The 14,257-nt window shown below is 34.6% G+C and overlaps 1 non-coding gene across 1 annotated transcript; it reads left to right on the forward strand.

Annotated features, from left to right (window-relative positions):
- Nucleotides 1–670: 670 nt before the first annotated feature.
- On the forward strand, nt 671–776 carry LOC121498334. The gene has a single exon (XR_005989720.1). It is a non-coding gene; the product is annotated as a U6 spliceosomal RNA (small nuclear RNA).
- The last annotated feature ends 13,481 nt before the right edge of the window (nt 777–14,257 follow it).

The following is a 14,257-nucleotide window of genomic DNA, read 5'->3' on the forward strand; positions in this document are numbered from 1 at the left end:
TCACTGTCTCTCTCTCTCAAATAAATAAATAAAATCTTTTTTTAAAAAGTGTCAATTTTTTGTGTATTAAGAATATAGGAAAGAATATAAATAGATTTTTAAGGCACTTACGATGGATAAAGAGGATGCTAGCTAAAATCACGCTGAAGTTAAAATGAAGTTTAAACCTCAAGACGTATCCAGGGGAAATTTTTTCTGTAGTTTCTAGCTAATAATCATCCATCGAAGTGTTTAGAATATGAGGAGAGTAATTAAGTAAGACATCTGAGAAATGTGGGACTATAGTCTTGGGCTGAGGATTCCAGAGCTGAGATTAAAATTCAAAATTTTGTTCATCTGGGATCCCTGGGTGGTGCAGCGGTTTGGCGCTTGCCTTTGGCCCAGGGCGCGATCCTGGAGACCAGGGATCGAATCCCACATTGGGCTCCTGGTGCATGGAGCCTGCTTCTCCCTCTGCCTGTGTCTCTGCCTCTCTCTCTCTCTCTCTGTGACTATCATAAATAAATAAAAATTAAAAACAAAACAAAACAAAACAAAATTTTGTTCATCGTTGACCCCTCTATTTAGAATATATCCAATTGCTTTCTTGATGGCTTTGATAAGGTTTAGCAAGTTGGAGAAATCCTTCTGATAATTTAACTTATTTAGGGTTTGAGAATACCTATTGCGTGTGCTTACTTTGGCACCTATACTAAGAAATTGGAAGGCTACACAGAAGATTAGCATGGCCCCTGTGCAAGGATAACAGGAGAATATCTATTGAGCAATAGGGATCTCCTTCCTTTGCTAAAACCAGGGAGTGAAGCCAAGCATGAAGATACCAACAAAATTTACATTTTTCACCTTTTTCGTTTTTTAAAAATTTCTGTTTCTTGGGTCTAAGGAATGGGAAGAAGAGACAAGCATATCAAAAGCATAATAAGAAATCAGTAGATATTGATATTTCTTAACATTTGCTTTTCTCTCTAGCATGCCGTCAAAGAATATTAGAGAATATTGGTAACTGAAGGGAAATTCTTTCAGTACAAATAGCTTTATAGAGTTTTATAGACTACCCGGATGTAGATGGACAAAGGGAAAGGGAAAACATGCTAACCAAACTGTTTTCATAGATAAGATTTCAAAGGACTTTTTACTGTCTGTTGCTTCCATTTTTGTTTTGTGTGAAATTTTATTATAAACGTATGCATTATGTAGCCATTTTGTTATTTTTTTCCTTTTTAATTGTCAAGACAATACTTGAAGAGAGGTTCATAGTAAATTATGTGTTACATATATATAGATGTTTATTTTATAGACAGACTCAAGCTCTACATATCAATTCATATTGTTTTCTTAACCAGCTTAAAAATGCAAAGAACTTACCATCACACACACTAGGAATATGTAATACATGCACATGTAGATCTACCTCATTTCTCTAAATTTTCATGTAGGAGCCCTTATGGATATTCTATATACACATTCTGGATTTCAGTAAATACCGTAATAACAGGTAGCTGCAAGAATTGATTTTAAATACGTTCAGCCAAGCAGCCACTTGCTTCTGCAAACATGCTTTTGCAATTCAGCCAAGCAGTGACAGACAAATCCTGCGTGTTGGCCAGTCAGGAGTGGGCTCATTCTAATAAGCACACTTGCAAGCACAAGCCACTCCAGAACAATTGCATTTGAGTAACTGGGCTTGTGTAGATAGTAACAACCCATGTATAGCCCCAGAAATCCATCAAACCCTATAGTGATAGAGTGGATTTTACTATATGAATATTAAAAATAAATTTTAAACCATGCCACAAGTCATTAATATATTGGTGTTCATTTGTCCTTTGGTTGACCACTGGAATCCCTTTCTGGTTCTTCCTATATCATTCTAATGTGTCTCTATCATTTTTTAAAGAATTTCCTTACTTTCTGGTACAATTTGATGTTCCAGGGTTACCATGTAATATCTCTGATCAGCACGAGAATCTGATCTCTTCAGGGATCCCTGGTTCCTTTTGGTGTGGAAAATTGTTATAAGGATCAAAACCTTATGTTTTTTTTTTCATAGCTACTAGTGTCACTGTGTTGGGGCTCTTACATCAGATAGGAATTTATACTGTATATTTATATTATACATCGTGTATTCATGTTATATTTCACATATATACACGCAAATACATACTTTTATGTTATTTTTCATGAATTCATAGTGACAACTGTAGCTCCAATGTAGCCTGCTACCTGAAAGTGTTCTTTATGTGGGGACCCATCCCATGTGTGTCTGTCTTCTCCTGTGTGAGAACCACCCTGATATCCACAAAAATATATTTCCTTATTTCTTCAGTTCTACAATAATCATGAAACATACTTTCAGAATTGCTATAGCTATAGCATTACCATAAATTACCACCAGTGACCTACTAATTAGAAGAGAATATTTTTCAGCTCTGCTGTTGTATTAGACTAAGAAAGCATAGTCTAGGTTAAATATATAAAAGGTTAAATTATTTTTTTCTTCTTTGTGGGTATGCTCATTTTGTTTTTTGTTTTTTTTTAATTTTTTATTTATTTATGATAGGCACACAGTGAGAGAGAGAGAAGCAGAGACATAGGCAGAGGGAGAAGCAGGCTCCATGCACTGGGAGCCCGACGTGGGATTCGATCCCGGGTCTCCAGGATCGCGCCCCGGGCCAAAGGCAGGCGCCAAACCGCTGCGCCACCCAGGGATCCTGGGTATGCTCATTTTGAAAGATAATTAGGGCAATAGTATCAAAGGATGTGCTTAATTCAAAGTATCTACACCTATAGTCAAATCTGTAAATGCTCTCCTGTTGATCATGTTATTGACCATTTTATCTTGCTTGAAGATTGATTCATATTTTTTAATTTGACAGAAATAAAGTTTTTTTTCTGCTTAAACAAACAGATGTTATTTCAATAGTTGGTTTAAAAGGGAAAGACGTGTTTCCAGAGTGGATTAAGGGCATGATAGAAATCACCACTGTAAAGAAGTAGTGATATAAAGGAATCCACTAAAAAAAATAAAATAAAATAAAAAATAAAGGCATCCACTAGAATAAAATAAAAACCTTCCTAAAGTTAAAAAAAAAAGTATAAACAAATAAGAATTATGACCAAGTGAAGTAAAACAAAAACAATTTAATGGGCAGTAAGTATTAAATGATAAAGTAAGGTTAACAATATCAGACATATGCATAAATATGATGGGGTTTAATGACCCATTAAATGAAAACATTTCAAATTGTTTCACAAAACAACACCCTATGTGTTGTATAAGAAACAAACTAAAACAAGCAGCTTCAGAAAGGCTACAAATGAAGAGAGGGGCAAAGATATACTAGAGAAATGAGAAGACACTAGAAATAAAGATACACTCATGTTTCAAAAAACATGAGAAGCTGGGGTCACCATTCTGGTATGGCCAAACTCATCATAACCATAGGAAATAAACTTGGAAAAATGACCCTTCATAATACTTATTACACTACTACTTTATATAATGCAATTCAACAAGTGAATTATATACAATTCAAAATAAAACATTTTAGAATATCTCTGCAACAACATGGCAACCACTCAAAGTATAAACTATTTAGTTATAGTAATTTGAAGATTGAAATATTCTCTCTGCCTCCTAGTCATGCTAAAAGCATGGATAATGTGTGGATTTCTTTGCTCTTGTTAACTTACACATGCTTTTTGAGGAGACATTTCTGTGTACTTTGCCTAACACTAATACAGAAATTTAACTCTATAACGTACTTCTTCCTTTTATTCTTTCATAAGCACAGTGCGGTAGGCACAATTGTCTTTCATTCAAAGATGAAATAGTTTCCCTGAACTCTCAAGAATAGTTATACTCCTCCACAAATCAAAAAACTCTTTTCAAAATTTCAGAGTCCAACTTTGCATGACATCGAAGTTCTTGGATACACAAATGAATATAGGTAAAATATCTGACACCCCATTACAAAGGCCACGACATTACAGCTGTAATAATAAATATAATTTGGTGATGAATGGAAATCACCATTTGAAAGAGAGCTTTGCTGAGTTTGGAAGATGTATTTGGCAAAATTTAGAAATTAAAAGAAAGAAAATTAAAATAATTTTAATTTTATATTGCTTATCGTTGGGTGATCACTTATGTATAAAATTATACTTAATATGGCTTCATTCTTTTGAAACTAAGAGGAAATACTGAAAGAAAAGGAACAATGTAGCATGAAAGGATTAATATTTTCAGAGCAATTTATTCATTATGTATCATCAATATATCTTATGCATTATGCAGTGTATTTTGGATTTCTCAAGCTCTGTAAACCAGTAGTTTTGTTTATAGAAGACCCGATCTCTCTCTCCCCTAATTTTATGTAAACAACAACTCAAATCACTTAAACTCACTTTTAATTCCCTACATTTCATGTCTGCCCCTGTTCTTCTCAGTTCCCATCCTGATATAATTAAAGGAATGGTAATAAATATGTCTCTGATAAATATATTTGTTCAACATTTCAGGTTTGCTTGGTAAATTTGGTATTTGTAGTTTATGTTCACTCAACTGTAGAATCCAGAAACAAATATTTGTCAGTATTCTCAGAGAATTAAATATTGAGAAATGACGGATTCTAGGGTAGACTTTCAGGTTTCTTTTTTTACATTGAAATATTGCATAAGTATATATGTGCATAACATCTAAAAACACAAATTGAAAAACAGATGTAAGGAAAACATCTTTGTAATTACCACATAGAAAAATATAATAAAGAAATAACTTCAGTGCCTTTCACTTATTATAACTTTCTCTACTTCTGTGGAAATCAGTTTTTTGACATGTGTTATTTATCTGCTTCCTTTTATTCCTATGTTAGCAACCATGTAGTCTTCTCTAAATAATATAGTTCAATTTTGCCTTAGTTTTGAATTTTATGGAATTGGAATCATGATGCATGTATTATTTTGTACTTTTTTCACATTCAATTTTTGTTTTAAAGATTCAGTTACGGTGTGGCAATTAGATATAATTTTGCATTTTTATTTCCTGTAATGTCCAGTGGTTTGACATATATTTATCTAGATATTGTGAAGGAGATTCAGGTGGATTTCATTTAGCCAAATATGAATAAGGCTATGTTTCAGTTAACAGTATTTGCCCTAGTGTTAAGTGAATAAATTGCCCTGTGTTACATTATCTATGAGTGGAAATCTAGCATCATACCACTTGTGTCTTCAACTGTACTTGATAGTGGTAAAGATTTTTCAAAGTGGTTTTAACCAGTTCAGTTTCCCTAAAATTGTGTAAGCTTTGCCTTTCTCCTCTATACTTATATACACGTCACACAATCATTATTTTTAATATTTTCCTCATCTGTAGGGTATGTGGCATCTCTAATTTACAATTCCATGTCTTATCAATGAGATAGAACATTTTTTTTGTATTTGTATTGACTATCCCTATTAGTCTATTTCCTTTTTCTTTTTTAAGATTTTATTTATTTATTTATTTATTCAGAGACACAGTGAGAAGCAGAAACACAGGCAGAGGGAGAATCAGGCCCCCTACAAGTAGCCTGATGTGGAACCCGATCCCGGGACCCCTGGATCACACCCTGAGCCAAAGACAGACCCTCAACCTCTGAGACACTCAGGTGTCCCCTATTAGTCTATTTCCTATTTGTTATTTTAGCTGGCATTTCCAGGTGTCTCTTTCTCTGCCTAAGAAAGTACTTTATTTTTTTGTATTAATAGATTAATTTTCAACAGTGAGCGTGAAAATTGTTTACAAAGAAAGCTCTTGATTTGGGAGCTTACAATTTATATCCCATTAGTTACAAAGATAAAAGTGTATATGTGACTATGATTAATTCTGTAGCCAGCCATGCCCCATAATTTAAAACTTATTTAGAGAGACTGACCATGTCTTCTAAAAAAGTTTTGTTTGTTTTTCAAATAATGCCTTCATTAAATCTTTCTGCTGGTAAATATTAAAGCATGTAATCCAAGGAGGACTGGTTGAGATTAGTCATTCATGGGGAATACTGAAGTCTAGAGGGACCAAGCCACAGACCTGCTGTTAATCCCTTTCTAGTGAAAATTAAAGTGTGGATCATCAAGGATTGGAAACGCCCTCAAGGACCAAGCACATTCAATGCTCTGACAATTGTAAGTTCCTGACTATAAACCATCAGGCCAAAAAAAAAAACCCACCACCACCAACAAAAACACCTGACATACCATTAAAGGAAGTCAGAATACAGAAGAAGCATAAAGAATTTTTCTTTGCTCTGCCTACATGAAGCAGATGACCCAACAACCATCTTTCCAAATCCAAGTTTTTGTTGAACAGTGGAAAGTATCTTCCAAATAAAAATTGCAAGTGTCCCAACTGTCCATGAGTATTACAGCTCTGGTTTATTTAATCATTTTGTGGACTGTAGTAACTTCTGAGTAGACAAAATCATTGTGGATTAGATATTTTGAGGCATTGCACCTGAGAATACACTGCTCATTAAAGCAAAACACATTTGTATAGCAAATTAACATCTTAGCATAAGACCTTTGATTAAAGAAAAAATAGCTAGAATGAGGAGAAAAATGGATGAGGTATCCCCAAGATCACCATCAACAACAATCTACTGAAGTTCTGGTGACCAGGCAAACATGTGAGCGGGACATTTAATGAATAGCCAAAGTGTCAATGCATAAGAAGAAAAATACATTTTTTTCCTCTCATTTTGCTTATAACTCAGATTGGAGACTACACACCCCATGTTGAACTGCAAAACTGTTCTCTCTGGTGTTATATATGCTCACTCCATCATTTCCTGAACAGCTTCTGTACTTCCTGGAATTGCACAGCTGTGCATGCTCCAGACTAACGCTGGCCTCAGGAAGCCGAGCCCTCGACATTAGCCTTCCAACTCCTGGTAATGAAGTTTTCCAACAGGACTTAATTATAACCAGGAAATGCAGCTGCAGCAGATTCACACTTGCTGAGATGAAGTTTGAAAACAGTGTTGGATTCTTCCATTCATTCAAATTCATTCATTTCACAGGACGAAGATGGATTATTTCCAAACTTCTTCAAGATGAGGTAAGGAAATACATCAATGCTTAAAAACAATACAAAATAAACAGAAACACCTACAGATTCAGAACTTTTATGTTTTTATAAATATTATGAAAATTTATGTTTAAGCGCCTTGCCATATGTGTCTTTTTTCATTTTTTACCTCTGTTTATGAGGCTCATTTTTTCCACCCTTACTTGCCTTTTTTTTTTTTTAGCCAACTTTCTTTTCCTTTCTCAAAAGCAATAGTGCTACTTTTAATTCTAGAATATAAAATTGTGGCTCCATATGATTTCCCTAAATAAAATGATTATTAGCTTGTGTATTAGTCTAGGGCACTTAAAATAAGGCACATTGCATTTGTTTTTAGGGCTCTAAATGTAGGAGAAGAGTATATGGTAGTGAGTACCATCTATGAAAAATTTTAGAAGCAATCAAGAGCAGAGTGACTCATATATGAGAAATGACTATGTAAAGGAATAATTTATTTTGGGGAAAATGTCAGCAAGTGTTATTCCCTGAATTCAATAATTTCTGCCTTCTTTTCCTTCCCTTACCTATTTATTGAGTCCTCAAATTCTAGTAATTGCTTGTCTAATTACTAAATACTTGGGGATTTCAAATGAAGTATATCTGAGTATTTGGAGAAAAGAAGAAAAGCCTATGAAGATTTTATCATGTACAGTTATTTGTAGATCACAACAAAACACAGTCAGAGGAGAATTACCAGCTCTTTTATAGATGAATTTCATTCCCTTTGAGTTAATTTTTTATGGCAGCTAATTGATATTCCTAAGTATTATATTCATAAAAACTGTGCTACTTTAGAATGCCTTTGACCTGCAACATAATTTGGACTCAGCAGGTTAATTCATCATTTATAGCTGCTGAAACTTCACTCCTGTTCTCTCTAGAATCTTTTTAGATTAATAATAACACAGCAGTGAAGAACTTTTCTTCCAAAATATATACAATCTAATATTTGCATAGTATTTTATGGTTTTCAAGGGATCTAACATATATTCTTGAATCTCATCAACAATTCTAAAGGTGGGAAGAACAAGTGTTATATGGTTCAATTTGCAAATAAAGACATGAAGAATAATTATAGTGACTTACCTATGTAAGTTCTGTAGCATATATATTAAAATTAGGAAAATTATTGGGTTTTCCAAAACGTGGTACAATTGTTTTAATATTTATATTATCTATTTAAAAAGAAATACTGGGGGCACCTGGGTGGCTCAGTGAGTTAAACATCTGTCTTCAGCTCAGGTCATGATCTTGGGGTCTCGGGATCAACTCCTGCAACTGGCTCTCTGCTCTGCAGGGAGTCTGCTTGTCCCTCTCCCTCTCCCCTTAATCCTGCTTGTATTCTCTCACTTTCTCTCAAATGAATAAATGCAATCTTTTAAAAAAATTACTGAAGTATAGTTGAAGAAAATCAGTATACTTTTTAAACAATAACATTAGATAGTTCGTCATTTACTTAGTGTCTATCCATTATATGCACACTCAAACACTTTATAAACATTATTAATTCTCAACCTCTATTATGTATAATTAATTTACTATTCATGTTCATATGTATCCTAATGTATTGTTTAATTCCTGTCTACTCTCCTTTTCAAATATGTGCATATTTGGATACCAAAGTTTGCTTAAAATTTGTCATTGCAGAAAGCAATGTGTTTTCTAACCAGGAAAAAAAAAAACAAGGTTATAGAATCATAAAATAACATACTGTTGGTATAACAGATATTTGTGGTTTTTATATACCCACTGTTCTATTCATATCTATTACCTTTTTAGATGTTCAGGTTATCAGTCTGTGTAGTTCAGTTTGATCCCCTATGTAATTATAAAGGCTAATAAATGACCTATTACTGACTAGTTTGAGCCCTCCTACCTGTCTGGCTCTAGCATTTATTTTAGGATAGATATGTGAGCTGTGAAGGTCAGTCCTCATTAGTCCAAAAACCTTTGCTAAAATTCTGAAGAAGAAGGTTGTATTAGTTAGGATTCTCCAGAGAGACAGAACCAACAGGATATGGGCATACATAATCAGGAACAATCCTGATCCTGGTTAGAAATTGTTTCTAAAAAATAGGAGTATATTTGAACTTATATGTGAGGATGATGAAGTATGGGTCTGGAAATCATTGCACATGGAGGCAGAGAAATAGGCAGCCCTTGGTTCTGTAGTAGCTTATGCAGGAAGTCCATGAAATGTATAAAAGAGTCAAAGATATACCTTCCTAGGTAATATATTGGATTCATGAAAAGCATTTCTTATCTATGCTAATGCATTAGGAATTAAATTTCATAGATCTGCTTTACACAATTAATTTTCTACAAGATCAGAGGTAAAGAAGCAGATGGGAAGTTTCTCATGCTTCTGACTGGTAGAACCATACCTGAAAAGATGCCATCTCTCGAGTGATCACTCATGAGCCTATTTTGAAAAATCATGAAGATTCGAGGAACTTTGGTGGGACCCATGATTTTTGAAATAAGCATTCAGAGGGAAATCCAGATTTACTGGTTCTCACCATGAAGCATTAAGTAAGTATATTTAGTCCTCAAAGTAACACTTCAAAGTGAGAAACTAAGTAAGAAACCCCTAAAGGATTGGGGTGGGAAATCTGAAACCTGAGATATCAATAATATAACTGGCCTGGGATCCTCTGGCTCTGGCTTACTTTTTCCATTTCTTCTTATTCAGTCCCCAATTTGTTCTCAGTTCAAATGTAGTGGAGTTTTTTTTTTTTTTCTAAAGTCCGTGTTGAGAATGCCTTTGCTCTCTTCTGCCTTAAGGTGTTAGCCTTGTGTTCCTCTCTGTGGAACATTCCCCCACCACTTGGACTAGCTATTTCCTATTGATTATTTACGTATCAGTATGTAATTCCCTAAAAGGGGAAAATATGAGGTGAGTCCCATGATTGCCCTGGCTCTGAGGACACTTTCCTCCCCATGGGACATCAAGCTGGAGTTCAAGCTGTGTATAGTGTTTTGAATCTGTCAAGGAGGCACAGATCGGAATTCAGGACAGTTTAAATGTTTGGACTCCATAGAGCAGAGAACAATAACAAAAGAAGATGCAAACATGAGATGCCCAGAAGTTTCTGTGGGGATCTTGAGTACTTGGCTGAAGAATAGGTTACCCATACACAAGTGAAACTACCCAAGGCTAATGGGCTATAATGGGGCTGAAACACTAGAAAACTAGTTCTGCTTGAAATCTTGGAGTTCCAGCCCAACCAGAGTAGAGGAACTACATTAATACTTCCTTAGCACCTTGGGCATCCAGCTGAGATGTCGGAAAGACTGAGTTTAGAGATAAGGACCATGATATAAGGATATGACTTACTGTAGTTTTTTGCTAACAAAATCAAAAGCCAAAGTCTTGGTAGCTTCATGGGGAGACAGAGTTCAGAGATTGAATTGAGCTGAAAGCTTAGAAAACAGCTTGAGGTTTTCACAGATCACTTAACAAAGCACAGAGTCAAGCATGTATAAATTGAAGCTTTTTAAATACATGTAAAACCACACCCGGACCCATGAGTGGTGAGAAAAGATGCAGTGTGGTACCTGTTGCCAGCCCCCATGAGAGGACTGCAAAGCATTATTCTGATGAAAGCAAAGAGAAAGAGAAAATCTTAAAATCAGAAAGAGAATAAACACATACTACATGCTGGAGAACAAAGTAAAAAATTATGTCTGACCTCTCATCATAAACAGAGACTAGGAGAAAAAGTAATGAACTTTTAAGGGCTGAACGAAAACAAATAAACAACTAGAAACCCCAAATTCTGTATTCAACAATAATATTTTTCAGAACCAAGACTGAAAAAACCACAGTTGAGATGCACAAATGCTGAGAGAATTAATTGCTAACAGAAATACACTACAAGAAATGCTAAAGGATATTTTTTCATGCCGAAAGCAAATGATAACAGATGGAAAGCTGTATTATAAGGAATCTTGAAGAGTCCAAGTAAATGTAGAAGAAAATGTGTTATTATTATTTTGACCTATAAGTTTTTCTAAAAGGCCACAAGCTGCTTAAAGCCAAATAAAATTAAAAGGTGGATTTTACATTATGCATAGAGATAAAATATATGATAAAAGAACAAAGTGATGCAATGGGACAAGTGCATATACTAGAATTTGTTCATTGTATTTGTGATGGAGTGCAAAGCTGGATATGGGAAGTGTCAGATAGATTGCAGTAGGTGTAGAGTATATAAGTAAAAGGTGGATAATCTCGTGTATGGAATGTGAAGTGGAACAATGATGACTACAAATAGACTCTCAGATTCAGGATGCATGTTGTAAGCCTCAAAGCAAATACTAAAACTACCATTCCTCAAAAGAAGTACTATTAGGAAGTCATTAGAGAACATAAAAAAATATCAAAAATATGTTCCTAAAAAAATAAAAAATAAATAAAAATATGTTCCTGACTTCTGGATAGATTGCCACCCAAGTTTTGCCTCCACACACAATAAAACAACATTAACAAAAAGGAAGATAATAATCTACACAAAACAATACCATTGGCATAAATAGCAGGTGGATAATGGGACAGATTCAAAATAGTTGCTAAATAAAAACCAGCAGAAAAAAATCACCAACTCCCCACAACACTTTCTCCCTTGCTTCCTGAAAGCTCTGCTGTAAGAGCAGCCCAAGGGAAGTCACCTGGAAGAGAGAAGCAGGGAGCTAGCATCTGGCCTAAAATTCCTTTAAAACCACCAGAAACAGGGCAGCCTTCAGCCCAGGGCATGATCCTGGAGACCCAGAATCGAGTCCCACGTCGGGCTCCCTGCATGGAGCCTGCTTCTCCCTCTGCTTGTGTCTCTGCCTCTGTGAGTATGTGTGTGTGTCTCTCATGAATAAATAAATAAAATATTAAAGAAAAAAAAAACACCAGAACACCAGAAACAGAAAGTCCACCTAGCTGGTAGGAAATGCATCCTTGTATATAAGAGCCTGATTAGAGGGTCCAGGCTTTCAGATATGTGTGATTTGAGGGCCAGTTTTCAAAAGGGGCAGCTAGAGGAGTAAAAGACAAAAATAAATAGATAAAAATATTTTTTAAAAAAAGGAAAAGAAAAGAAATAAGCTCCCTTTATCTCCTTCATCAAGTATATCGAGAGATTATATCATGAACAGATGTGGAATTTTGTCTAATGCTCTTGTGTCATATACTCATATGACTCTTATCCTTCATTTTGTTCCTGAAATGTATCACCCTGATATGTGGATGCTGAACCATCCTACACCCTAGAGATTAATCCCACCTGATCAAAGTTTGTGATCCTTTAAATGTTCTGTTGAATTCAGTTTGGTAAATTTTTTTAAGGAATTTTGTGTCTGTGTTCATGAGGCATAATTTTATTGTTTTGTAGGGTCTTTCTCTCTGGTTTTGGTATCAGAGTGATGCTGACCTCATAAAATGATTTTGGAATGTTCTCTCTTCATTTTTTTTTGGTAAAGTATAAGAACGACGGTATTAATTTTTCTATAAAGATTTCATAGAAATCAGCAATGAAGTCCCTTGATCCTGGAATTTTGTTTGTTGGAAGGTTTATGGTTATTGATTCAATCTCCTTACTAGTAATTGGTGTGTTCAGATGTTGGTTCTCCGTGATTCAGTCTAGGTAGGTTGTATTTCTAGGAATTTATCTGTTTCTTCTAGGTTTTACAATTCTGGGTGTCTAATTGTTCACAGCAGTCTCTTGCATTTGTGTGGTATCATTTGTAATGTGTCCTTTTTTGTTTATAATTTATTTACTTGAGTTGTCTCTATTTTCATGGAACATCTAGTTTATGGCGTATTTCCTTTATCTTTTCCAAAAATCAGCTCTTAGTTTTAGTGATATTTTCTATTGATTTTTCAATTCCTATTTCATTTCTTTCTCTCTTGATCGAACTTCCTTCTATTAACTTTGGATTTAGTTTGTTCCTCTTTTCCTCTCTCCTTGAGGTACAACTTTAGGATGTTTATTATGAAACCAATTTTATTCTTTTTTTAAAAAATTGTTTATTAAAAAGAGAGAGAGAGAGAGAGCATGCATGCCTGAGAGCAATAAGGAAAGAGAATCTCAAGCAGTGTCCATGCCCAGTGTGGAGGCCAAGGCAGAGTTCAACCTCATAACCCTAAAATCATGATCTGAGCCCAAATCAAAGGTAAGGCACTCAACTGATTGAGCCACCCAGGCACCCCAAGTCCTCTCTTTGTTCTTAATGTCAACCTTCACTGCCATAAACTTTCTTCTTACAACTGCTTTTTGCTTTATCAGATAAATTTTGGTATGTTGCATTTTCATTTGTTTCAGATATATATATGAATATAAAAAATATATATATTATATATATGTATTCAATTCTCTTTTGATTGTTTCTTTGACCCATTGGTTGTTCAGTAACATGCTGTTTAACCCACTGTTTGTGAATTTTCCAGCTTTCACATCATCATGTTTCATACCACTGTGGTCAGAGGGATGCTTGATGTGATTTCAGGCTTCTTAAATGTATTCAGACTTGTTTTGTGGCCCAAGTTATGATCTATTCTGGAGAATGTACTGTGCATGTTGAGAAGAAGGTACATCCTCCTGTTTCTTGATGAAATGTTCTATAAATGCCCATTACGTTCATCTGGTCTAATGTTTTAAACTCAAGGTTCTTCCTCATTAATTTTCTGTCTGTGTGATCTACCCACTGGTGAAAGTGGGCTATTGATGTCCTCAGTTATCGTTGTATTGTTTATTCTTACTTCACATCCATTAGTGTTTATTCGCTTTATATACTCAGGCACTCCTATCTTAAGTGCATACATATTTATAAGTGTTATATTAGCATATTAATTTGATTCCTTTATCATTATAATTACTTGCTTGTCTGTTGTTTAGGTTTTTTACTTATAATTTATTTTGTCTGATATTAAATGTAGCTGTTTCTGCTTTCTCTTGGTTTCCGTGTTCATGGAATATCTTTTTCTATCCTTCACTTTCAGTTTATATGTTCTTATAGCTGAAGTGGATCTCTTGTAGGCAGTATATGGTTGGGCCTTGTATTTTTATCTATTCAGCCACTCTGTGTCTCTTGAGTGAAGAATTTAATCCACTTACATTTAAATTAATTACTTAAAGGTATATAAATTTACTATTGTCATTTTGT

This window comes from Vulpes lagopus, chromosome 8 (genome assembly GCF_018345385.1).
Source record: "Vulpes lagopus strain Blue_001 chromosome 8, ASM1834538v1, whole genome shotgun sequence".
Taxonomy (NCBI): domain Eukaryota; kingdom Metazoa; phylum Chordata; class Mammalia; order Carnivora; family Canidae; genus Vulpes; species Vulpes lagopus.